The sequence below is a fragment of the Rhinopithecus bieti genome, unplaced genomic scaffold (genome assembly GCF_001698545.2).
Source record: "Rhinopithecus bieti isolate Rb0 unplaced genomic scaffold, ASM169854v2 scaffold_15838, whole genome shotgun sequence".
Lineage (NCBI taxonomy): Eukaryota > Metazoa > Chordata > Mammalia > Primates > Cercopithecidae > Rhinopithecus > Rhinopithecus bieti.
This window is the reverse complement of record NW_016808928.1, coordinates 2,075,984-2,103,136: the sequence shown is the minus strand read 5'-3', so window position 1 is coordinate 2,103,136 and position 27,153 is coordinate 2,075,984. Positions and strand designations below refer to the sequence as shown.

Below are 27,153 nucleotides of genomic sequence, written 5' to 3'. Positions count from 1 at the left end.
AAAAAAAAAAAAAAAAAGAGAAGAATTCTAAAAGAATATAAATTGAGACATTTTCTATATGCAAACAATACTTTTGTGGCAACCAGAATTCACAATTAAAAGTAAAAGCCCCAGATTGGATAAAACATTTACAAAGTTTGTAGCTAAATATATGCTTTTCCTTGCAAATTATGAAGCATTGCATTTATAATCATAGCAAGGAGTGCATGTGTTAATTTGTGAGTTTCTTTGTGAGAGCCACAGCAGCTCCTTAGTCTCCTCGTGATCCCTGGGAATTAAAATCCAATCGCACACAATTCCGAGGTCTGTGTCCCTCAGGCCTCTCTCCACCATGTACTTCTGCCGCTTACTTTCTTTGAGGTGGGAATCTTCAGGATTCTGCATTCTCCAGGCCAAGCGGCAGCATTATCCGCTCCATCACTCCTGACCATGGTCTCTAAACAGCCAGCAGTTTCAGATGAACATTGTCTAACCTGGAGTTTATATTCTGGTTTCCAAAGGATCATATTTTTAACTTCATGTAAGTTGTTAGAATCAAAACAGAGTATGTGACTGTGTTAAAACAATCCAAGGCACAATAAAATGTTTAAGAGTTTATTTTAGGAAAAAGCAGTTCCTGAATTGGGGCCACTGCAAACCTGAAGGGGTTCAGGAGTTCCACTTTGTCAGGCTGTTAAGGCATCAATAACTTTTCTATTTTAAAGCAAGATTGTGTTGCTGGAGGAGAATCTAAGGTGTCAGTCTATGAAAACAAAAGAAAAACAAAGGTTCATGTATGGAGCAAATTACGGTCTTATTCTCAGGATCCAGAGGGCAGAGAGTGGAGATTTCTAGACTGGAGCATGAAGCACCTTTTGGTGGTGGAGTGCAGGTGGCAGGTGCATGTCTGGATGTGGTATCAGGTGATGTCCTGGGGAACTCTCCCAGTGACTCACAAAGCAGCACCCGTGAAGATTGTCCATGGGTGATCTGTTGTAGTGAGTTTTCTGATGAAGGTTGTCCATGGGTGATCTGTTGTAGTGAGTTTTCTGAAGTTTAAAGTTATCCACTTTCAGCTTTCAGGGCTTGGGAAAAGGACAGTTTTAATTTCCATAAAACTAGAAAATTCCAGGATTCTATTCAGTTTGCTTTTTAAATCTAGGTTAACCACTTAGCTTGGGCGATTGGTGTTTCGCATGCCAACAGCAACAAACGAGAATCTTTAGTATTTGATTTATTTTTGCCAAAAGGAAAGAAAATTGGTAAACGAATGGTTTTGTCTCTTCCTTATTCGAATTCATTTTTCAGATTTTCAGATTTGTTTTGCTTTTCTTTTATCATCACAACTGCTATGTTTACGTGTGCGTTGTTGCTCTGAGAAATGGCATTGCATCAGAAGCACAGAGTGAGAAGTCTTTTATTGCTTAACATGTTTTCTTTTTCAGGTAAAGAAACACTTTCAAACTAACTCTTCAAACCTCTTGTCCTCCCTCATATTTTAAAGGATTGTCTGAAACGTTCACAAGTAGAAAAGAAGTCTTTTCTGTTAATGTGCCTATGACCTAAACTTATGTTTTAACAGCTTCAACCGTAAGTTAGCCTACTCTTTAGGCTGACTAGTCAGTGCGATGGTTTGGATGTGGGTTGTTTGTTCCCACCAAAACTCTTGTTGAAATTTGATCCTCAATATGGGGGTCAGTGTTGGGACATGGGGCCTAAGGAGAGATGTTTGGGCCATGGGAGCAGATCCTTCACGAATGGCTTGGAGCTGCTCTCTGGGTAGTGAGTGAGTTCTCGCTGGAACTGGATTAAGACTCGATTGGTTCTCACAGAAACGGAGAAGTTCCTGCGGGACCGCGTTGTTATAAAGCCGGGACGCCTCTCAGGATTTCCCAGCTTCCTGGTGCCTGCTTCCCCTCAGACCTTCTCCGCTCTGTGTGAGACAGCATGAAGCCCTCTCCCGAGGCCAGAGTCACACCTGTGAACTTCTCAGCCCGCAGAACCATCACTAAGTAAACGTCTTTTCTTTATCAATCACCCAGCCTCAGGTATTCTTTTATAGCAACACAAAATAACGAAAACCCTCAGAATGTGGCAAGTTGTCACTATGGTTTCATAACAACAGCTGATTTTCATTAAGCACAATGTGAATTTAATTACTTTTAATATGACTAAAGGTGTGTTGGAAAGTTTTTGTAGCAATTTTTTAATTAAGTCTATTACTCCTTCTGTGCCATGGAATTCTGATCACTTTTCATAATCTTCTCTTACAGTCTCATAACCCATGAGTGGTAGAATGAAACTATTTAATAGTAGCTTTTTAACTGTTAAGGCTCTAGCGTTTGAGAAAGTCAAAATTTATCAATTTTTTTTTTCTAGTCTGGCTATTACAATGGGCAATTTTAACTCCGGATGACTCACTTAAGAGAACATTTGTTAGTTGGTGGCAGAAAAATAATTACAAAGAAAGGTCTTTCATTTATTGTGGAAAGACCTCTATGCAATAGGCAGACAAGAAAATGCATTTTCCTGCTCCCCAAAGACGAGCACGGTCAATCAGTGTCTTCTACCATAGGGTGGGCATTTGAAAAAAGGATTGTGCCATGTAGACTTAGTTCTGGGCATTTTAAAAACGTTTTCCTGCTGTGGAAAGATACCATTAATTGCTCACATAACAATGATTCTTCCTTTATACCTTGTCCATGGGAACTTCATTTTGTTCTAGTTTAAAATGTTCCCGGTTAAAACACCATGTTTCCTAGCCTCTATAAAGAGGAGACCGCTGGACATAGTTCTGACTCATAAGATATAATTAGAGACCACTGTGTGTTTGTCGGGCAATATTTTTAAAAGCACTAAGTGCAGAGGACCTGCTTGTTCTTGCCCTTAGTCCTGTATGTCCCCTGCCTGGTGCAAAGATGTGATGTGCAGAGAGCGGCAGCCATTGTGGGCCACTCGAATTCAACCCTCATGTTAAAGAAGTCAGCACAGACGGGGCAAGGGGGGTCTAAGGAACAGATGGCATGACGCAGCTGCCACAACAGTACTGAATGTTCTCCCTCCATAGTTTCTGAAATATGAGAAAAATAAACACTTCCATAAACACATATGCTTCTCCTATTTGAGTTTTCCCTCATAGGCAGCCATATGCAATATCAAGTATACAAACATCTGTCAATTTTAGTATTTCCATGTGCTTGTAAAATGGTCAAAAATAGCAAGTAGGCTACCACTGCTTATAGAACTAAACTGGCTATTGAGATGACCCAATTGACTCCTGACTGAATTTTTTAATAGCGGTTCTGGGAATCTGTACTTTCCCACAGCCTCAGGTAATGGTAATCAACACGGCTGCATTACCATGTTTTTGAAACTACTACAAATAGAATTTGTGAAACTGCTACAATTTTGTGAAACTACTACAAATAGAATTTTCACTTGAATAATATCTTAATGACTGAACTTTAAAATACACAGATGGTAGTGAATCAACAGCTTAGGCTCATTGTGTCCATGCAGTATATTGTTGCTCATGGACTGAGGCTGAGAGAGGGCATAGAATGAGGACAAACATTCTATTGTTCATCACTTCAGATAACATTTGAGCATCTAGTATGGATTAGGAATTGAAGATGGAAAGGTACTCCTCAATGAGTTTGAGATTATTTCTCAAAAAAATTTAAAGTAAAATTTATATCTTTTGCATATACTGTTGGTATTATTGATTTCATTCAATTACCCTTGCATCTAAACCTTGTTCAGACACATGAAATATAAGAAAGAAGCAAGATCTTTTTTTTCTTTCTTTCTTTCTTTTTTCTTGAGTTGGAATCTTGCTCTATTGCCAGACTGGAATGCAGTGGTGTGATCTCAGCTCACTACAACCACCAACTCCCTGGTTCAAACGATACTCCTGCTTCAGCCTCCTAAGTAGCTGGGATTACAGGCATGCGCCACCATGCCCAGCTAATTTTTGTGTTGTTAGTAGAAATGGGGTTTCACCATGTTGGCCAGGCTGGTCTTGATCTCCTGACCTCATGATCCTCCTACCTCAGCCTCCCAAAGTGCTGGGATTACAGGCATGAAACACCACGCCTGGCCAAAGCAAGATCATTTTATGTGTATTTACATGTTGCATTAACAAAAATACTTTAATATCCTATACACTGGATTCATAATTGTCTGTCTCCATAAATTCTTTCTTTCCCTGAAGGAATAGTATATACCCAAGTTAAAAAGTACTTTCTCTTCCAGTCTATAAAACCTCAGCAAGAGGCAAACTAATGTCCAGATGTGTTAAGGAAAATCTGAAAAATTTCAGGTATATCCTGGAGAAAATGATGTGGGTAGTGGGTTGGAGGGACAGCATTACAGGTATTTCACTCATTGTAAAATTATTTCATCAGTATCGACTCAATACCAGGTACTCTTGTAGCATCAGGGATAGAGTAGAAATGAGACAGGTTGTATATTTGATCTTACGTTGTGTCCCTTCTAATGAGGGAGAAAGACAATATATACAAGACAAAACTAAACGTATTAGTAAGGGAATTTCAGATTCTGACTCATGGTTTTTTTGTTTTTGTTTTTCTTTTTTTGAGACGGAGTCTCGCTCTGTGGCCCAGGCTGGAGTGAGTGGCGCGATCTCAGCTCACTGCAAGCTCCGCCTCCCGGGTTCCCGCCATTCTCCTGCCTCAGCCTCCCGAGTAGCTGGGACTACAGGCGCCGCCACTGCGCCTGGCTAATTTTTTTGTGTTTTTTAGTAGAGACGGGGTTTCACCGTGTTCGCCAGGATGGTCTCGATCTCGTGACCTCGTGATCTGCCCACCTCGGCCTCCCAAAGTGCTGGGATGACAGGCTTGAGCCACCGCGCCCGGCCTCTGACTCATGTTTTAAAGACAACAGAGCAGAGCAATTTCAGAGTGAGTGGAGAAGAGTCAATGAGATGAAGTGGGCTGGATGGCTGAGGATGGGAAATTTGAGCTGAGGCCTGAATGACAGAAACCTCCAGCCCTGCAAAGTTCCCTGCGAGGAAATCCCAGGCATGACACCTGTCTGTGATGTGTGTTCTGTTCTACGGTCCTCGGACATCCCGTCTGTGATGTGTGTTCTGCGTCTAACGGGTCCTCGACATCCCGTCGGTGATGAGTGCTCGCGTCTCCGGCCTCGCGACATCCCGTGCTGCTGATGAGGTGCTGTTCTACCGCGGCTCGGACATCGCCGTCTGTGATGAGGGTCTGGTTCTACTGGTCCTCGCGAAGCCCGTCTGTGATGAGCGGTCTGCTTCTGGCCTTCAGACATCCCGTCTGTGCATGTGTGGCTGTTCTACGGTCCTCGGACATCCCGCTGTGATGTGTGTTCTGTTCTACGGTCCTGACATCCCGGCTGTGATGAGTGTTCTCGCTTCTTACGTCCTCGGACATCCCGTCGGATGTGTGTTCTGTTCTCTACGGCTCCTCGACATCCCGTCTGTGATGGGTTCTGGTGCTACGGGTCCTCGACAGCGCCGCTGCTGAGGTGTGTCGGTCTACGTCCTCGACATCCCGTCTTGTGCATTGTGTGTTCTGTTCTACGTCCTCGGACATCCCGCTGTGATGCAGTGTTCTGTTCTACGGGCCTTCGACAGCCCAATCTGTGATGAGTGTCTGTTCTACGCGTCTCGGACATCCCGTCTGTGATGTAAGTGTTCTGTTGTCTACGGTCCTCGGACCATCCCGTCTGTGATGTGTTCATGTTCTACCGGCTCGACCATCCCGTCTGTGCGAGAGTGTTCTGCTTCTACGGCCTCGACATCCCGTCTGCTGATGCCTGTGCTGTCGGTCTACGTCCTCGCGACATCCCGTCCTGGAGGAGTGTGCTGGCTACGGTCCCTCGACATCCCGCTGTGCATGAGTGTTCTGTTTCTGACGGTTCCTCGACATCCCGTCTGTGCATGAGTGTTCTGTTCTACGTCCTCGGACCATCCCGTCTGTTGATGGAAGGCTTCTGTTCTGGTAGCGGTCCGCGACATCCCGTCTGTGATGTGTGTTCGGTTCGACGGGCCTCGCGACAGTCCCGTCTGTGATGGCTGGTTCTGTGTCTACGGTCCTCGCCGACATCCCGTCGGCTTGATGACGGTTCGGTTCTTACGGTCTCGACATCCCGTCTTGTGATGTGTGGTTCTGTTCTACGCGGCCTCGGACATCCCGTCTGATGAGTGTTCTGTGCTACGGCCTCGACATCCCGTCTGTGATGTGTTCTGTTCTACGCGTCCGCGACATGCCCGTCTGTACTGTGTTCTGTTCTACCGGTCCTCGCGACAGCCCGTCCGGTGAGAGGGTTCTGTTCTACGCTCTCGGACATCCCATTGTGATGAGTGTTCTGATTCTACGGCGTCCTCGGACATCCCGTCTGTTGATGTGTGTGCTGCTCTACGGTCCTCGGACATCCTGTCTGTGATGCGTGTTCTGTTCTACAGTCCTCGGACATCCTGTCTATGATGTGTGGGACATTGAAGAACAAGGCTCCAGGAGGATCTGGATGCGCCAAACCGCCTGCCTTTCTCTGAAGATGCGTGTCAGCCTGAGCACAGTGACTCACACTCTTCATTATTGCTGTCTAGGGTCTAGCACCATTCCTAGCACTGCAGCGATAACTGTGAGAAACAGATTTCAAAAACATTAGCCAAACAACTTGAAGGTTTCTTTCGTTGGGGAGGAGGTAAGTCTGACAGAAGAGAAATGACACTGGAAGACCTCAAGGCTGATGCAGGAGATAGGAGGAGAGACTTCCAGACATACTTGTCTAAAAGTTGAGGAGATGATAAAGAAAATGCCAGTACACTCAAGATAATAAGAACAAGTAAAATTTTGATGATTAGCGGACAGTGGAACCCATCTTCAGCAGGTGAGACTCAAATATATTTATGTCACCCTTGGAGCCACCAGAGTTTTCTTATAGTATCTCAAACTTGCTTATCAGAAAGTTGTAATTTCTTTATCTAGGACAACTGGAAATTCATAGATGGGCCAAATGAACTGAAAGTATAAACCCCTGGAAAGACTAATATAAAAGCATTCTCCAAATATTTATCTTCATTGTAATCATGACCCAATGCATTTGAATAATCTTTCATATTTTCAGGATTAGCATTCATACAAAGTTTATTTTTTCAGGTTTAAAGATGTCCTAGTGAGTGGGGCTTTGGAGTATTGGAAGGAAAGTTAAACGTCTGTTCACCTCACACTTACAATCTGTGGGACGGTTTTCTATTTAAATTATCTCATGTAATACACATGAGTCCCAGGAGGCATGTGTGTCACTAACCCTACTTTGAGGAAACTTATTTTGAGAGTCTGAGAGTTGCTCTAGAAGTATGTGTGTGTATTTATTTTTATAGTACTCAAAAATAAATTATTTTGTGGTGATAGATCAGAACTGAAGAATACAAGTTTAGTTTCTGAAGTCAGTGTTTCCCCAGCCGAGGCCCACAGAAAGATCCTCAGAGCTCCAGTTGTTTGCTTTGGGTGGGGATTGTATCTTACTCAGGACCGGGAAGGGTTTGTATGCACAGCACCTGCAGTTGGGTGATAAGAAGTAACTGCGGGCTCTGTGTGGAGGAGTCAAGCTGACTAGGCAGAGGAAGGTATGTAAAAGTTTCCTCTGAAAGGCAGGAAAAAAATTGTTTTAGAAAAATGGTAGTCTCTCCAGAATATTTGGGCTTGCTTTCTGGTTCCATGCCAAACTTCAGAGCATGTGAATATGCTGCTCTCAAATGTAGCATTGTATGAAAAAATGATGGAGATGATCTGATGGTCCTTCTCCTTTAATCCCATAGGAAGGAAAAGATTCTCTCAGTCAATGGGGGAAGGGCAGGGATCGGAATAGATTTTTTAATATTACTGGGAAATATACGTTCTTCATTCTTACAAAATCACTATTTGCAAAAAGCATTGCACTAACCTTTACATCTTTGTTCCTTTCAAATATGAAAATTTAATGGCTATGATGTTGGTTATGATACATTTCATTTGTTAAAATTAAGCAATTTTACTTGCATCTTAAACTGTGATGGAATGGTAATTTTCCTGGCTTTTAGTAGCTCTAAATCAAAATTGGTCAAGTCAATTTAACCATAATTTAGTAAAATAAAACATTTCCCTGTGGTCTGACAGCTTCCATGAATAATGCATCTTTAATAGCTGTCAATTAAGGTAGTTTTTAGAGATTTATGATGGAGGCATAAATATCTCCAAAGGTGATTTATGGCACAGACTCAGACAATGCTTTGGATAAAGCTACTCTGATGGCATATAAATTACTATATGGTGTAAAAATGATAGAAAACACGTTGTAAATCTGTATTTGCTGTTTCCTGTTTCTTTTTCTTCCGTTCTTTCACTTGTCATTCCAATATACAAATCATAAAATTTTAGCGTTAAAAGGCATCTGAGACATTATTTGGACTAACCTCCTTATTATACAGATTACATACTGTAATAGGTATTCTGTATATATTATATGAAATGTGATGTAATTAGAGAGTGCTGTGACTCCTTCGAATGAATTCAGAAACCTATAAACATATGCACCTGAATCCCATAAAGAATCACTATAGATTATGACCAGTTTGCACTTTGGGAGGCCGAGGTGGGAGGATCGTTTGAGTTCAGGAGTTTAAGATCCCATCTCTCTGTCTCATTCTCTCTCTCATTCTCTCTCTCTCTCTCTTTCTCATACACACACACACACACACACACACACACACACACACACACACACACATATATATATTTGCTAAAGGAATACGTTTAAAAGTTTAATGTTCAACAACAGAAGACTGAAAAGTCAAAAAAGATAGGAAAATGACTAATAAGATAAATACTCTGTGGTAAAAGCTGCCATGGCAAACTTCATGCACCAGCAGGCAGATCCTTTGCTATGTGGCTGGACAGAACCCCCCTGTCTCTCTGCCCTGTGTGTATGCACCACCCTCTTGCTAAGCTGGGGGCTCTGTGAATACTGAGACTGCTGCCTTTGTTTCTTCTTCTCTGGTTCACTCTTTTCAGTGCATGTTCTGAGTTTCGTGCAGTCCTCTGAGTTCTTCCCTCAGGTCCTGAGGAATCAGCTCTCAGATCCACGAGAGAGAATATAAAGAGTTTTCATCAACACCATTGTTTCCTGGAGTATGATAAGCAGCTCCCATTCCTGGTCCACAGGTAGACTTAGAAGCTTGAGGAATGCTCATGAGATCAATCGGAAAATTGATAAGATAAAAGGAATTTCTTCTGGGAGGACCCTACGATGCTACATCTGTCAGGGAAGTCTCACCAAGGGCTAATGAAATGTCAAACTTACTCTGGCCCATTTAAATAAACTCAGCATTCGTGCAGAAGTCAACACAGAAATGGTTTACAAAGCCAAGTCAGGCATCTGTATTCCATCTCTTGAAAGTCTCCAGCTTCCTGTCCCGTGTTTGTTACGTGAAATCTGTCTTCCATCTTTTCAGCTACTCTCCCCTTCCCCACTTGATCTTCCATCCATGGAACCTGCCTAGACCTTCAAACCAATGCTCCTTTGTTTGACTTGCTAAGGTGACTCTGACTTGCACCATACTTCTAGCATATGACTTCCTTCTGCATTAACCCACTTACAGCAAAATCCTACATGAAGAGTACTTTTCTGTAACACTGGCGTGACCCACCAAAACACAGAACAGAGGTCATAGATTGCCCATTAATATTGTATTAAATACATCCATAAGCCAGACTGCGAGGGTTTGTAGTTGACTATGCGACTGGAAGTAATGTACTTTCCCCAGCGCATCCTCAGCCGCCTCTTCGGTGGCTTCTTTTTCATTTGCTATTTGCCATCTACTGACACCATAGTAGTATAATTCCACCGGCCCCACTAGAGTTTAGAGCTGCCGTACATTCTATACCTGACTTATTCGTCTACAACTTCCCAAATGAGAAATCAGTGATCAATTCAGAAACAGATTACAATGATATAAAACCCACTTCACATCTAGGAAACAAATGCATGATTCATATGTTCTGCAAAACTACTACTTTTATGTTAAAAAATTAAACTGGCCAGGCGAGGTGGCTCACGCCTGTAATCCCAGCATTTTGGGAGGCTGGGGAGGGCGGATCACAAGGTCAGGAGATTGAGACCATCCTGGCTAACACAGTGAAACCCCGTCTCTACTAAAAATACAAAAAATTAGCCAGGCACGGTGTTGGACACCTGTAGTCCCAGCTTCTGGGGAGGCTGAGGCAGGAGAATGGCATGAACCCAGGAGGCAGAGCTTGCAGTGAGCAGAGATCCCACCACTGCCCTCCAGCCTGGGTGACAGAGTGAGACTCCATCTCAAAAAAAAAAAAAAAAAAAAAAAAAAAATTAAACCAAGAAGGACTAAGTGGTTTAGGAGATAAAATGTTAAAAACCAGGTATAGGAGAGATAAAAGTGGTTGTTGCACAGTGGTGATGCAGGACCACCCTCAGGAGACCTTTCCTCTTTTACCCCCTCAGACACATGAGGACTTTACCTGTGCTTGCATGCTGGTCCCTCAGCTGAGGTGTGTTGGCTGTGGGGGAATCTTCTCCATCACTGGAGGCTGGGTTGCAAGTTGTTATCGTTTGGATTTCTGAGAAGTCTAAACGTGGCCGCTCAAATTGTTGAAGTTTTGGAAAGTTAAATAGGGGTTGGAGAAGCAAGTAGCTATTAAAATTCTGAGCAGTGCTAAAGATCAGGGGAGAATTAAGTAAAAACTTGGTTGGGGACAGGCAAAGAACTGGAACAAGCTCAGGAGAGAAAAGGAAAGGATGGCCCCAGAGCCATCACTGAGCATAAATCAAAGTTGTCAATAGGGTGATGTCTGCAGGAATAGTGTATCAGTTAGCTCTTCCTGCATAACAAACCAACCCAAAATGTGGTGGCTTAAAACCACCACCATTTCTTGAGTTCACACTACTGCTGGTTAACAAATTGGATGGGACTCAGCTGGGGAGATTTGCGGGGTCAGCAGGGTTTATGCAGGCATCTGTGGTCAGATTCCAGGTTGGCTGTGGCTGGGTGGTCTAGCACGGCCCCGTGTGGGATGGTTCCTGTCTTCTCCACTAGGTCTCTCTTCCTTTAGCTGACTAGCTCTGGCTTGTTCATAAGCCCCTGGGCAGGGCTATGAGAAACAGCAGATACACACGAGGTTTCTCGAGGACAGGGGTCAAAATAGCTCACGTGAGCCTCATTATATCAGCCAGAATAAGTCACAAGACCAGCCCTAATTTAAGAGATGAGGAAGTAGACACTCCCTCTTGATGGGAGAGTTGCAAAGTCATTTTGTAAAAAGCATGAATTTAGGGAGGCAAAATGATTGCAGACATTTTTATAACAATATATATCCCAACGAGTGACAAATGGATGAGCAGTTAGGGGCAGCCTGGATCCAGAACACATCTTTAGATCATACACTTTGCAGATGGCGCTCTTGCCCCGAGGCTCTTCTTCAGACCAGTTTTTGAGTGAGATTGGTTTGGTTCCCTGCTATAGAATTAAATGTAAATGAATAGTGGGGGTAAGAGACCAAGCAGGTGTCAGACATCTCCCATGTAAGAGTAAGATGCCTTTGGGGGTGCTGTGGCTAAATCCAGGTCATGTGTGCATCACCCACACTGTGTGCCTGTGAGACCCAGGAACCTGCAGAGTATCCTCTTCTTGGAACTAGAAGCAGGTGCTGTTTTAAAGCTCTTCTCCAAGTCTAAAACTCTTCAACAGTAACACATGTCGTACAACTGGAAGATACATCATGTGTAAGGAGAGATAAGATGTGTCTGCAGCTCCCTCCCATTCTCTCCACACCCTTCCATCCTCGTTGCTGCCTTGACAGGGTTAAGCAGGTGTCACTTCTCGAAGCACCTTAATGCTCCTTGTCCTGAGGGCCTGCAATGCTAGACCTTAACTGACCCATTGCCCTAACTATGGCACTCACCCCTCTGAAGACCTTTCTACCCCGTTATCCTTGCTTTTCCTCTCTCCTGTGAATGCCCCTGGCAGAGGCTGCCTGCATCACCAGGCCCTTGTGTTTTGATGGACAGTCCCAGAGTGGGAGCTCCTCAGGGCTGGCTCCAGCTGTGTGTTTACCGTGTGGGACGTCTGGTACCCCACACAATTCTGAGCTTTGCCTTCCTAATTCAAAAATGAAATGCAGCCAGGCACAGTGGCCCATGCCTGTAATCCCAGGACTTTGGGAGGCCAAGATAAGAGAATCACTTGAAGTCAGGAGTTCAAGACCAGCCTGGCCAACATGGTGAAACCCCGTCTCCACTAAAAATACAAAAATTAGCCAGGCATGGTGGCATGTGCCTGTAGTTCCAGCTAATTAGGAGGCTGAGGCTGGAGAATTGCTTGAAATCGGGAGGCAGAGGTTGCAGTGAGCCGAGATTGTGCCACTGTATACTGCAGCCTGGGCAACAGAGGGAGACTCAGTCTCAGAAAAAAAAAAAAAAAAATGCTTACTTGACTAGTAGTTTAAGTTCTTCTCAAAATAAAACGACTTGCTTTGGTTTGACAATATTATCAAGGATTTTAGTCATTCAAAAAGAAGGTAAAGAGTTCTTTGTTCTACTCGTTACCTCTCATTTTGACTCCTCATTCAAGTGTACATTCAATTCATCCATTTACTTTGAACAATAATAAAATAGAAGTCAGCAGGAAACTGGCACTCTAGAACCTGAACTATCTGAGAAGGCATAAATTCCCTAAAATATAGTTTAACCATGGAGTTCAGCACCAGGTAAAGAAAAAAGCCTTTGAAGATCTTTTTTCAAAAATATATGAATGGTAAAAAACCAAATGCTACTTTAAAAATAATATTTTATTGTGGTAAGAACATTTAACATGATGTGTTCCCACAACAAATTCTTAAATATGCAATATAATAGTCTTTTTTATTAAAAAACAGTAGAAATGGTGTATCACTATGTTGTCTAGGCTGATCTTGAATTCCTGGCCTCAAATGATCCTCCCACCTCAGCCTCCCAGACTGTTGGAATTAATAAGTGTGAGCCACCATGCCTAGCCAGCATTCTTAACTACAGGTAAAAATACCTTTAACTATAGGTAAAAAAATAAAAAAAATAAAAAAGCAGACCTCTAGAAACTTAATCATCTTATATCACTGAAACTTTATACCCCTTGATTAGTCATTTGAACATGAAGAAGATATTTAAATTTCCTACTGGCTTCCAGACTTTCCATCTCGTCTGAACAACCATGTTTTCAGACTATGTTTTAAATGGATAAAATGTTACCACTTCAACTTATATCTTCAAAATAAATTATAAAATCTACTTTTAATATTTTGGATGTTCCTCTTTAATGTGTTAATGTTATTGATATAAATAACTATATCCAACAATTGAATTATGATTTATTAATACATTCAAAATAAGTTAGACACATCCCTAAGCATACTATTTCTGTTTTTAAACAAAAGTCATTGAAAACTCATGCAATTGCTTCACCTCCACTGTAGAAGAAGATTAGGAAAGTAAGTGGAGCATTTACATGGAGGTTGGATCTCATCCCAAATCAACAGGAGTTCATAGCACTTCGTAGCAGTAACAAGATAGATGGCATTTTACCAGAAACATTATTTTTTTTGAAGGAACTTTTCCAGGAATAAAATCCTAGCATCAAAAATACGTATTTTCTGGTGACTATCAATTTCGCTGAGAAATGCAATGTTTTCAAAAGTGCTATCAACTGTCTACTATGAAGTCTACAGCAATTAAGTACAAATGTGCTGTCCTCCCCTCCTTCCTCCAGTGCCATGCCCGCTCTGGACTGACTCCGATGAATGGGGAAGATGGACAGTTCCTCCGGGCTGGATGAAGGAGGTAACTGCACACACTGTGGCAGGGCGATCACCCTCTGGAGGACACAGTTTTCCTCCAGTCCGGCCACAGGGCTGGAAAACTCTCCATTCTGTACTTCTTTGGGGTAAGAGCACAAACACCTCAGTTAAAGCACATCTATCCTGTGTGCACTGAAACGGTCGGGTGCTTTTTGCCTTTCTTTGTGTTACTATGAAGTAGCACATTGATCGATTTGTGTATGTTCAACCGTCCTTGCATCTCAGGGATGAATCCCCTTGATCAGAGTGAACACATATTTTTGAAATGCTGTGGAATTTGTTGAGAATTTATGCATTTATATTCAGCAGTGACATTGGCCTGTGTTTTATTTGTGCGTGTGTGTGCTTGTGTGTGTGCGTGTGTGTGCCTGTCTGTCTGTCTCTCTGGTTGGTTTTGGAATCAAGGTGAAATCAAGGTGAAGCCAGTGGAACAGAAGAGAGAGCTCAGAAATAAATTCACACAATTCCAGACAACTGACTTTTACAAAGCTGCCAAGAACACACATTGGGAAAAGGACAATCTCTTCAATGAATGGTCCTGGGAAAGTTGGATATCCACACGCAGAATAAGGAGATTGGATCTCTACCTCTCATCATCACCAAAATCAACTCAAAGTGGACTAAAGACCTAAATGTAAGACCTCAACCTATGAGGCTACTGGAAGAAAATATAAGGGCAGCACTTAATGATATGAGACAGAGCAACAATTTTAAAAATAAGACCTCGAAAGCAAAAACAACAAAAACAAAACTAGACAAATGGAAGTATGCCAAACCTAAAAGCTTTCACACAAGAAAGAAAAGAGCAGAGTGAAGAGACAACTTGCAGAATGGGAGAAAATATTTGCAAATTATACACCTAACAAGGAGTTAATATCCAGGATACACAGGGAAGTTGAACAACAGCAAAAAACAAAACAAAAAACAAAAAAGCTAGAAAAGGAAAAAAGAAGACAAGAGAAAAAAAAAAACCCTAATTTAAAATGGGCAAAGGACCTTGATGAACATTTCTCAAAAGAATAAATTCAAATGGCCAACAGATATACGAAAAAATGCCCAACATCCCTGCTTATTAGGGAAATGCAAATCAAAACCTCAATTCAACACCACCTCACTCCAATTAGAATGGCTGTAGCAAAAAAGACAAAACAAAAGAAGAGTTGGCAAGGATATGAAGCAGAAGGGACTCTTAGACGCTGTTGGTGGGATTGTAAATTAATAAAGCTACTATGGAAAACTGTATAATTTGTGTTAATTAAAATGCAGTATCTGTGAAGCACAATAAGGCAAAGCATCATAGAAAAAGTAAAGGAACGTGCTGCAGAGATGCAAGCATAACCTTCCGGAGATTAAGAAAAAGCTGTCCAAACTAAAAGAATAAAACATGATCATGACTCTTCTCTAGCAGGAAGTAAATGAAGCTGATATCCCCCCTATTGATGCAGATATTAGTGAGCTGCTGAGTTTGTGCATGTAGTAGCATTAGATGGACTAGAAGTATATAATTTGCTTTGTGCTAGATGTAAGCACAATGACGGGTCAGTCAGCCTTCTGACCTTTAAAATAAAAGATTCAGTGGAGAAGTACAGTTCCAAAACACAAAATAAAGAGCGGTTTCCTCTCTGCCTGAAATGGAGAACACAAATTCAATTCCCATGTTACAGATTTTTTTAAACATCGTGCTTTTTCTACTGTATTATATTAAATATTTAAATGTAACTTTGACAACCTGGTGATAATTAAGAGACCTACTAATTTAGAAAGAGAAAGAAAAGGATTGGCTCAGGTAGCAAGACGGACTAGATCTCTGATTGAACAAGTATCCGGGGATCATGCTGGGAGAGTGTGATAATGAAGTCCTCCTGGGATTAACCAGACCATGCGGCTGTGACCTGACAGCTGCCCTCGTCGTGCCCAGAATCCCACATCAGGCTAAAGCCAGGGTCCAAAGGCACCACCTCCCTTCATTGTCTGCCCAGATGCCGGAGTGAAAGTTCACAGTCCCAGGGCGTTCTCGTTTCTTTTCCTGAGTACCAGCTAGTTCTGACGTTAGAATTGTTTATTCACTTTCATAATTCATACTTCACATTTTATATAATTATATATGTATACTTGGTATGTAATGCGATTTAATATTTAATACTCAAATCCAACTGTTAGTTTATCTGTCTGTTATCTGCATGTTGGTTAGGTTCATGACGTCAGGATCATGAGGTCAGGAGTTCGAGACCAGCCTGGCCAACATGACGAAACCCAGTCTGTACTAAAAACACAAAAATTAGCCGGGCATGGTGGCGCATGCCTGTAATTCCAGCTACTCAGGAGGTTGAGGCAGGAGAATCACTTGAACCCAGAGGCAGATGTTGTAGTGAGCTGAGATCAGAGATTGCGCCACTGTACTCCAGCCTGGGCAAGAGAGCAAGACTCAGCCTAAAAAACAAACAAACATAAAAGGTAAAAATTCAGATTGTGTAACCTGAATTGATGACAGTATGACAGAGCCCAGGAGCGGGGAGGAGCAACTAGTGGGACCTCTCCGGTTACAGAACAGCAGCGAAACACTGGAAAACACAAAGCTCATTCATTCATTCATTCTTTCATTCTTTCATTATTCATTCACATAATAAACATCTCCTGAGTGATGACGCTAAGCCAGGCAGTGCCCTAGGGCTGCAAATGCAGTCATAAACTTAATACAATTCTTCCCATCATTAAATTTATACTCGAACGGGGGGACAAAGATAAAACATCAAGAAAAAAATTCTATTTTAATAAAAACTGTAAACCCTTGGAATGTTTGCAGGAGGGTGTGCTATAAAAATAAGTTAGACTTTCTAAAAAGATTTAGCTGCCTGCTCTAAAATGTGCTACTGGGGAGCAAGGAAGGAAGAAGAGGCCAGGTAGCAAGGAGGCAGATTCAGGGTCCAGATGAATATTTGATGAAGAAAGCTTTTCCTTCTCCATCTGAGGGCTTTTTCCTTCCTTCTCTCCCTCCTTTTCTTCCCTCCTTCTTTCTTTCCCTTCTTCCTTCTTTTCTTTTTTCCCCTTCTTTTCTGTCTTTCAAACAGAAGAAAGAACTTCAGATGCACTGACTTTGAGGAACCAGTTAGACTCGTGTACCCTGCCTGATCACAGGCTATGGCGTTTCTTACCCATGGGATGTACTTTCAAATGGGGAGGACAAATAGGAAACAGCTATACATAGGTACAATAAAAATCCAGGGTTATTTCTGCAGTGAAAAATGCATTATAAGTGCAATGGTAGATGGATTTATTGCTGAAAGAAAAAACAACCAAATCTGGATGGATTCTATCACTCACCTGGCCATTGGGTTGGTGTTCAGGGGAGAGAATACCATGGGCAATTGGGTTTACCTTGGATTTATCCCCACCTTGAATTATTTGATAGAAAAGGGTGATTACCTCGCCAATGCCTCCTCAAGAGGTGTCTTTTCATTTGCATTTTCAGTTTTGTAATAGTTCTGCACAAGGTTATAATTTCTATCTTTATTTTTCCTGGATGAAGAAAACCAATGTATCTCTAATTGGCTGACTTTAGGAGAAAATACATAAAACTCACCAGGCATCAAATGTACTTATATCTCGGAAGTTCAACAAAAGCCACAAGAATGGATATTTTTCATATTTAAAGATGTAAACAAGTGTGATGACAACATATAGGACTCTGCTAGCTATTGTCCACGTGAAGAATATATTTTTAAAATGATCCAATATAAAGTAAAAAAAATGGAATAAAGAATAAAGTCATAATGAAATCTTTGTGCTGGCCTTGCTGGATCTGGCATTGATGTGGAGGTATCCTAAACACATCTGCTTTCAGACCTAAATAGAATCTGATTTGACTAACAAACGCCTGAGCTGTTTGTTTAATTCCTTTTACAAAGTTGAAAGCAAATACTTTGAAAATGTTGGTAACAAGAATCAATCCAACAAAAACTTGCTAAACATTCTACAACACAGAGAAAGGTCTATCTGTATGTTAACCTGCCTCGGAAAAAAACTGAGGCATAGAGTGAAGATTGCAAAGTTTTCATCCATTCACAAAGCAGTCCTCTAAAAAGAATAATATATTAAGTAGTAAAAAATCAGTCATTTTTTTTAAATGGGAAAGATATAAAGATGTGCTTAAACCTCAGGGAAAAATCTTTCCTATTGTAAGGTGTTAACACAGTAATTTCATTTGGAGTCATTTCTTATCTTTCTTTTCCTTTATTACTCCTTTATTTTCTTCTCTTCTTTATAAAGCTGGAGGATATAGCTTTTAAAGAGGCAGGAAATAAATTCAAAAGACTACAAAAGCTTGGCTGCGCTAAGTCATTTAGCAGAGCACAGAGGTATGAATTAAGAAAATAAAGGTGCTATTTAAAGAGACTTTAGTTGAGGACGTGGCCCCAGATAGCTATAGGTAATGAAGGGAAAATTGCTGTCTTGCACAGGGCCTTGAAGACGAAGATGTGAAAATGTGAATGTCAGGTGGAATCCTGCAGGATATTAATGAAAGGATTAGAAGGATTAGAAGTTCAGAAGGAAAAAAAGGTTAATTTTGTAGCAACATTTTGAGCAGGATTAGGAGAGGAAAAATTGAAAACAAGGCCAAATAGAGAAGAATTAGGTCAGATAAAATCCTAATATGAAAGGAAGGAAAAACAAAGAAAAATTATACCTGCAGAAATTAAGATTATATTGGGCATTAAACATTGTGAAATGGGCATTTCTGTTGATATATTATCTGGGATTTTATAATCCTTACTGGACAGAGTCAAGATGTGAATCTGCCTCTGTGTGGTTTCAGATCTGGAATATTTTCCAGCTTTCGTCTTATCGGTACACACCACGTCCAACATTGTTATACATGACAGTTTCCCAAATCCAGTGCTTACAGACACGTTAATATTTAAAAAGAAGTGTTTATTCTTTGTGAGTCTCAAGGGACTGGCTATATGTAAGATCAACTAAGAAAATTAAGGTCATGATTGTCTAATTCAGTGATGACTTTATCATGGGCATTGTGAGGTTAAATCCCCTTCAATTCTCAGGTGAGCTGTGAGTAATCTAATAACGAAGGCTAGAGAAAGTCATTGTCAACAAAGCCGTTGGGTAGAAAAAATAGACTGTTACTAGTATCCTGACCTTATCATTTGGCCTGTTTTTATAACCTTTTGTTTTTGTATGAATTGTCTTTATCTCAATCTATTTGTAAATTATATCAAAGAATTACACCTGTTCTTCTAATGATATATTTTGTCTTGTTGTAAAAATTCATTTTAGAAATGAATTATTAATTTTTGTTTATTTTGGATAATTTGCAAATTATCCCAAGTCTGCAATTCTAGGGACTTCACATTTCAGTTTATCCAAACCAGAACCCAAGGCTGAGGTTAGACTGGCATCTGCTCCAAGCATGCAGGGGACTCCTGGCCTTGCCTGATCACATGATGTCCTCTCTTTTAGGCATAAAGCTTGGTGGCTTTGGAACTTCCGCACTGAGAAGTGACCCAGCTTTCTCTCTTCAGTGACCAAAGGAATTTTCCAACAACTTTTGTCAGCTATTTCTTTTATAAAAGGGCATTTGTTTGTAGCAATGATTTTTTGGTCTTACCTGAGTTCCTATTTTGTCTTGAAGATATTTTTTCACATTTAGGTTGTTCCAGCTATTTGTTGCATACGGAGCTCTTCATATTTGAGAAGCTACATCTCAAGACCTGGAGAATACGTGCATTCATGGATATCTGTGTCTGCAGCTCCTCTGCATAGCTTCCCACATGTTGTAGAGAAGAGTAAAGCCTCCTCAAACGCAGACTGCGAAATCCTTAGGACTTGGTTGGCAAATGAACGCTTGTGTCCACAGCTACAGTGTGGTCCAGCCACATTCTTTATCCAGTTCAAAATGACAACAGGTCTTGAAGAATCAGAGTGTTAGAAATCACAGAAGATATAGACCGATAGAGGCATGAATTTTACTCCAGAGACTCTAGTGTACAATAAAAGACACATTACTTTATGATCTTCATGAATTCTTCTAGGATTCTGACCTGGAAAAACTGATGAGGGATTCAGTCTTACCCATTTGGAGTGGAGGGTGCTTTACACGGGTCAGGGAGGTCTATCAGGAAAAGGGATTTCTTGTGTTTTGGCCATTCTTTATACCTTCTCTAGTCCCTGGCCCCGGATGGCTTTGCTTTTGCCACTGGCCTCTTCCAGCCTTGCCTGGTCCTGGATGCAGCTCCCCTGAGGCCTGCAGCTGGGAGGCCACGTGACTTGGTATTCTGCAGGGCTGAAGAATATTCGGGGGGGCCCATTAGGCGGTGCAGGAGATCCCCAGCATGGAGGTAACGGGACTCCCCAGACAGCAGCCCAGGCGAGCCACAGAAATGCAGCAATGCTATTCATAGCTACAAAAAGAGAGCAAGGAAAACCCTGAGAAAGAAGAAACCAATCTTCCGGAATTTTCAGCGGGTCAATCAACCCCTGACAAACAAATAATCTATATGTCTCTGAAATAAACAGGGAAGAGACTGAACAGAGAAAGGAAGGAGGTGGTGAAGGCAACACAAACACACCTTCAGCCAGTGAGAAAATATCTGAGAGCTCCCCGTGCGGGAACGCTGGGCGGTCAGATGGCAGCTCATTTATTCATGTGCGTAATTAAATATTAACCCCAAGTATTTAGTTCATTCAATCCGTGTGTCATTTATATTGGTGACAATTCAATATAACCATTGTTTAAGGATTATGAAGATCTCAACTGCATGATAGTTAAATTTTCTGTCTTAATTACTTCGTTGGTAAAATGAAGATAATACTAGGAACTACCGCACAGCGCTGTTTTGAGGATTAAACAAAGTAGCACACACAGGATAGTGCCAGGGACACAGAATGCTGTGAGAGTTGTAAAGGTTATGTTTACCTTACACCGTCAACCTGGTGGTCCACAGGACACCTGCCTAGAGCTAAATGTTAGGAAGGTTGGCAGAACTTACTGACCTTGGGAGATGGTGGCTGAGCGGGATCAGGGCAGCCTCACAAGGACGCATGGTCCCTGCCGATGCAAGTGGAGAGAGGAGAGGACTGAACTCTGTGAAGGCACAGCTGGATACAGGGGCCGCAGATTCCCTCGCCTGCAGCTGGACACAGGGCCTGTGGACTCCCACACCTGCAGTTGGACACAGGGCCTGTGAACTCCCACACCTGCAGTTGGACACAGGGCCCGAGAACTCCCACGCCTGCAGCTGGGACACAGGGCCTGCAGACTTCCCACGCCTGTAGCTGGACACTGGGCTGGAGGACTCCCATGCCTGCAGCTGGACACAGGGCCCGAGGACTCCCACGCCTGCAGCTGGACACAGGGCCTGAGGACTCCCATGCCTACCTCTGGACACAGGGCCTGCAGACTCCCACGCCTGCAGCTGGACACAGGGACTGCAGACTTCCATACCTGCAGCTGGACACAGGGCCTGCGGACTCCCATGCCTGCAGCTGGACAAAGGGCCTGTAGACTCCCACGCCTGCAGCTGGACACTGGGTCTGCGGACTCCCATGCCTGTGGCTGGACACAGGGCCTGCAGACTCCCACGAATCACAGCTGGACACAGGGTCCGAGGACTCCCACGCCTGCAGCTGGACACAGGGCCTGTGGATCCCCACNTGGGCTGGAGGACTCCCATGCCTGCAGCTGGACACAGGGCCCGAGGACTCCCACGCCTGCAGCTGGACACAGGGCCTGAGGACTCCCATGCCTACCTCTGGACACAGGGCCTGCAGACTCCCACGCCTGCAGCTGGACACAGGGACTGCAGACTTCCATACCTGCAGCTGGACACAGGGCCTGCGGACTCCCATGCCTGCAGCTGGACAAAGGGCCTGTAGACTCCCACGCCTGCAGCTGGACACTGGGTCTGCGGACTCCCATGCCTGTGGCTGGACACAGGGCCTGCGGACTCCCACGCCTGCAGCTGGACACAGGGCCTGCAGACTCCCACGTCTGCAGCTGGACACTGGGTCTGCGGACTTCCACAACTGCAGCTGGACACAGGACCTGCAGACTCCCAGGAACACAGCTGGACACAGGGTCCGAGGACTCCCACGCCTGCAGCTGGACACAGGGCCCGTGGATCCCCACGTCTGTCTCTGGACACAGGACCTGAGGATTCCTGTGCCTGCAGCTGGACCCAGGGCCCACGGACTCCCAGGTGCACAGCTGGGCATGGGGCCTAGGTTGGGATTTCAGATGCTAATGAGACATGCTGTATGAACAAGGATGGGCAGTGAACGCACCTATGCACCAAGATACCACCCAGAACATGCTTCCGGCAACACCTCTTCCCACCCCCTTATGGGTAACCATGTGAGACTCCCATAATGGGAGTTTCTCCAGCAGTCATCACTACTGTCTCATCCTCACAAGCGGCACACCCTGAATTCTCTCTCTCCGGGTGTCCTGTCTATTCTGCACCTAAGTTTCAAATCATTCTTTTCCCTTTGCAATACATTCCTCTATGCTGCATCTCCTTTGCTGTGTGTCTCTTGTTTAAATTATTTTAAGCCAAGAAGACAAGAACCGAGGTATCAGAACAGCTGTAAACACACGTGCTGAATGTGTCTGCGGCCCGCTGGATTGGGGTCCCATATCTTTACCGTTTCCTGCATCCACCACATCCAGGTATTTTGCCACTGACCCCACAGTTCCTCCCATTAGAAGAGGTTACTTCCCTTTTCCCTCTCCCTACCCACACTTTTTGACTAGGGTTCTGGCCATGCAACTGATTGTAGTCAATACATAAGGAACACAGGTGCTGGGTGCGGGCCGACCCCAGGCATTTAAAGGGCACATCTGTGTCTGCTTGCTTTCATGCCCTTGCGGTTCCCATGAGAAGAACAAAACCTTCGCCCACTCCACCAGCTTGCAGGTGTAGGGGAGAGGAAAGGCATGCAGCACCATCCTCAGCCATCCTGGAGCTGAGAGCCAGCCCCTTAGCCCGGCTCACTTGGACAATCCCCAGATTCGTGCAAAATAAACATTTACTGAGGTGCGTGGCTGTTACCTGGCAACCGCTGGTGAATGGACCTCTAAGGCCCTTCTCCATAAGTTCCACCCAACCAGTTTTCCTCCTTTTGCTGATGTGCTTTTGGTGTGGTTAAGCAGCTGAAGAGTTACCAACCTTGCACTTGACTCTCCTTATTGTAACTTTAGACCTGGTGACTCTCAGCCTGTGTGATGCTGACACAGAAGGGACTCCAGGAAGAAGGAAACGGAGACCCCATTAATGGAGCAGAAGGCCCAGTCCTGCATAAGGCTAAATTCAAAAAAGTAAACGTTCTTCTGATGTGGTGACATTGTATTCACTTTTTAAAGATTTATATATGTTTAAAAATCTAAGTCACAAAGCAGAAGGAGGAAATTAAGAAGTAGTTGCTAGAGACAGAAATGCTGAAAAATCTGTCGAGGAGAAAGATAAATGGGAACACATGTTAAAATGGACATAAGAACTTGTAAAATGGCATTGCTGTTTGGAAATCTTTATATGAATATTGATGGCCCTCAGTCATCCTGAAAAACTGAAATTATGTTTATTATTATTGATTAGAATGACAAAGCATGAAGGCATGTAAAAATGTCAGGAAGCAAATTCAAATGACTAAAATAATAAAGATTTTGCTGTTGAAGAGCACTTTGGTTATATCGAGATTTCACTTGTGTGGAACTCTCGCAGTCACCAAGATCGGCTGAGCGAAGCACTGAGTATGTGGATTTACTCTATTTATTTTTGTTAACAATGACCCGTGAGTTATGTCTAATTTAAGCCCTTGTGGATCATCCTCATGAACCTAGGGTTCAACTGGACTCACACTCTTCTGAGAGATAAGGACTATAACTTTCTGTTTTTTTACGTATAAGTCAATCCAACACACAAAATTGTTTTCTTCCTCTTGATTTTGGTAAAAATAATCTATGAGCCCTAAAAGAGGTACAAAGCTAGCAGTCCTCCACATTCTTAGTCTTGTGCTGATGCAGATATTGACTTAGAACCACTGAGAGACGCACCTGGCTTCACATGTCCCACAGTAGCCCAACCTTTCCTGTACGTGCACTTGTTCTTCTTTCCCCGGTTACCATCGTTACTTGAAAACTCAGTTAACACTATGAGTGTCAAGGAAAATAGATAAGAACAGTTAAAAAAATAATTACATACATTTACATTGTTTAATTGTAGAACATTTAGGACACAAAGATTAGCAATAAAAATAAGAAGAATCACTTATCCTTCAACATCCAGAAATGACCAGGCTGACATTTTGTTAAAAATCCGTCTAGATGAAGCTTGCTCAACCCATGGCCTGCAGGCTGCACATGGCTCAGGATGGCTTTGAACGTGGCCCAGCAGAAATGTGTAAACTTTCTGAAGACATTATGAGTTTTTTCTTGTTTTTTGCAATTTCTTTTCCCTCCCCCCCACCTCCTCCCTTCCCTTCCTTTCCCCCTCCCCCTCCCTCCCTCCCTCCTTCCCTCCTTCCCTCCTTCCCTCCTTCCCTCCTTCCCTCCTTCCCTCCTTCCCTCCTTCCCTCCTTCCTTCCTTCCTTCCTTTCCTCGTCAACTATCATTAGTGTTATAGTATTTTACATATGGCCCAAGACAATTCTTTTTTCAGTGTGGCCCAAGGAAGTGAACAGATTGGACACCGCTGCTCTAGAGTCTCACCTCATGCCCACAAATATAACTTCTGAAAAGTGATAGGCATGACATAGATTCCTCCTCTTCCTCCTCCTTTTGCTCCTTCTTTTTTCTTCTGACATTTTTTCTCATAAGGGGAAAAGTTTTACTTTAAAATTTAGAAATTTTCGGGCAGCAAAGTCTATCCTAAACAAAATAGCAAAGGTTAAAAAAATTACAAAACAGAAAACCAAATGTTTTCAAAATGTAACACCACTAACTTAATGTATGAATTTAGTGCAAAACTACTAACGTACCATTAAATGTAGCTGGGGTGCTGTTGTTTAATTTTTTTTATCAGTCACTATTCAGTAAGGTAATATTAAATTATAGACTTCTAGTAACAACTCATAGCATATAGAAATGATCTTCGCTGTTTCAAATGTCTCCACTGGGTCAGGTCAGCCTTCGATTACAGTTTAAGTCATAGTATACCTTTTATTTTAATCAACATATGATACACTGTCTAATCCTAGAAGGCCTGATAAAGTGGAAACAGTGTATTCATTAGAATTATATAAACATCATCTATATTCCAAAACAGTATCTTAGGAATTATAATTTTATCAAACAAAATTTAATGAAAGCAAACGTAGCATTGGTTAAATACGAGCAGTTAAATAAAAGAGACAAATCAAAATTACTTTTAAGGACACATCACGCCGATGGATGTTGGCTGTCGTTGTGGATGTTCAGGGGTTAATCTGCCCTTCTCCTCTTCCCCTGGGGACCTGGTGGTCCAGCGGACCCCACCCGTCCCGGCCTCTGCCCCGGGTTGGCTGCTCGTTGAATAGCCAAGGAAAAGATGACACTTAGAAAATCCGAAATTTCAACTCTGGTTGAGCCAAGTCTTGCTGTTGTGCGACTATTTTCTTTTGTGGCCGGTTATGATTCTTCCTCGTTGACAGGGATCCACACATCCGGCTGGAGCGTTCCTGGGACAGGAAGTGATCGGGTTGCTCAGAAGGAGGCGGCTCCTCCGGCTCTCTCCGGGCCCCTGCCCGTCTCCCTGCATGCGCAGGGCTTCTGATGAGCGTGGCAGAGGTTTCCACACGCTTTGGACGTTTCTTTTCTATTTCGAAGTGGAGAGCTCCCTCCTCAGTGGATTTTCTGCAGGGTTGCATTCCATGTTCCTCAAGGGGTGCAGGCAGCCTTTGAAGTTTCAGCTGAACCTCTGGACTCTTACTTTCAAGCTGTGAATTTTCAGACTGCAAAGATGCTCGCTGGGTTGGGAGACTTTTCCTTTCACCTGCAGACTCTTGGATCATTTGATTTTCTTCACAACTATGCCGAATATTTTAAAATATGCCTTATTTATTTCCTTAACATTTTCTTAAAAAATGAATATGCTTTATTCCTAAGAGCAATTTTAGGTTTACAGAAAAGCCGAGCATAATATCCTTCCTCACCCTAGGCCGCTGTTACTAGCGCCCTGCATTGATGCAGCACGTGCCTACACTGATGAACCTGTATTGACACGTCATTGCTGCACATACTGTTAAAATGTAGCCAGGAACGAGGTTTTCAATCTGTGGGTGCTGATTGGGTTTCCCTAACATGCACAAGGCTGCCTAGTAAGCAATGGCCAAAACTATCCTGCAAATCCAGACCTCTCTGACTCCACAGCCTCTCTGCAGCATTTCCCACCAATCATCAGGAACCCCAGATCTAGGGACGAGGAGCTGGCTTATACCAGCCTCTCCAGAGCCTGCTTACCGCTAGTGTTTCATTGAAGCTCTGTGTTCAGTGGTCCCATCTTGGTGGCTTGAATTTGGCCATAGTGGGGATATGGTTGGCCCTTCATGTCTCTGGCTTCCCCATCCCTGGATTCAACCAACCTGGGATTGAAAACATTCTCCAAAATAGTTACGTCTGCTCTGAACACGCACAGTTTTTTTTCATTGTTATTATTCTCTAAACAACACAATATGTCAACTCTTTACATATCATTTGCATAATGTATTCAAAGTACTTCAGAGATGATTTACAGTATGCAGGAGGGTGTGTGTAGGCTCCCTTCAAATATCATGCCATTTTATATCAGAGACCTGAGCATTTTGTATTTTGGTATTCGAGAAAAGTCCTAGAAACCCTGTCTCTCATGGATATCGAGGGACACCTCTGTTTGTACCATGAAAACCTACACACACCTCAGAGCAGGGCCTCCCTGCCATTCAGAGCCTGTTACCTGCATACCTCTGAGAGGAAGACTCAAGGGAAAGGTTTTATTTCCCATGAGGACCAAGAAAGAGGGGAAATCTCCATGTGCATAAATTAGGATGTCTGGAAATGACGAAAATACATACTTCTGGAAGGAATATAGATTAGTGGAGTTTTCCAAAACCAACAGCATTTGGTATCAATCAGTTCCAGAATCTAAGAGGGGCCAGAACATTCACACCTGCATGAGGTCCGGCCATCCGTCTTCCACAGTGGAGGTAAGCGAGCTTGGCTCCCACCCCGATGAGGTCCCNTGATAGGCATGACATAGATTCCTCCTCTTCCTCCTCCTTTTGCTCCTTCTTTTTTCTTCTGACATTTTTTCTCATA

General features: G+C 42.9%; 2 long non-coding RNA genes across 2 annotated transcripts; both read right to left on the bottom strand.

Moving 5' to 3' along the window:
• Positions 1 to 16,262: 16,262 nt before the first annotated feature.
• LOC108539265 (uncharacterized) lies at positions 16,263 to 21,289 on the bottom strand. The gene is made up of 3 exons (XR_001888314.1): positions 20,880 to 21,289; positions 19,495 to 20,287; positions 16,263 to 16,304 (listed from the first exon to the last, which is right to left on the bottom strand). It is a non-coding gene; the product is annotated as an uncharacterized LOC108539265 (long non-coding RNA).
• Positions 21,290 to 24,096: 2,807 nt separating this feature from the next.
• Positions 24,097 to 25,340, bottom strand: LOC108539268 (uncharacterized). Its single transcript, XR_001888316.1, has 3 exons — positions 25,248 to 25,340; positions 24,592 to 24,750; positions 24,097 to 24,292 (listed from the first exon to the last, which is right to left on the bottom strand). It is a non-coding gene; the product is annotated as an uncharacterized LOC108539268 (long non-coding RNA).
• Between the last annotated feature and the right edge of the window lie 1,813 nt (positions 25,341 to 27,153).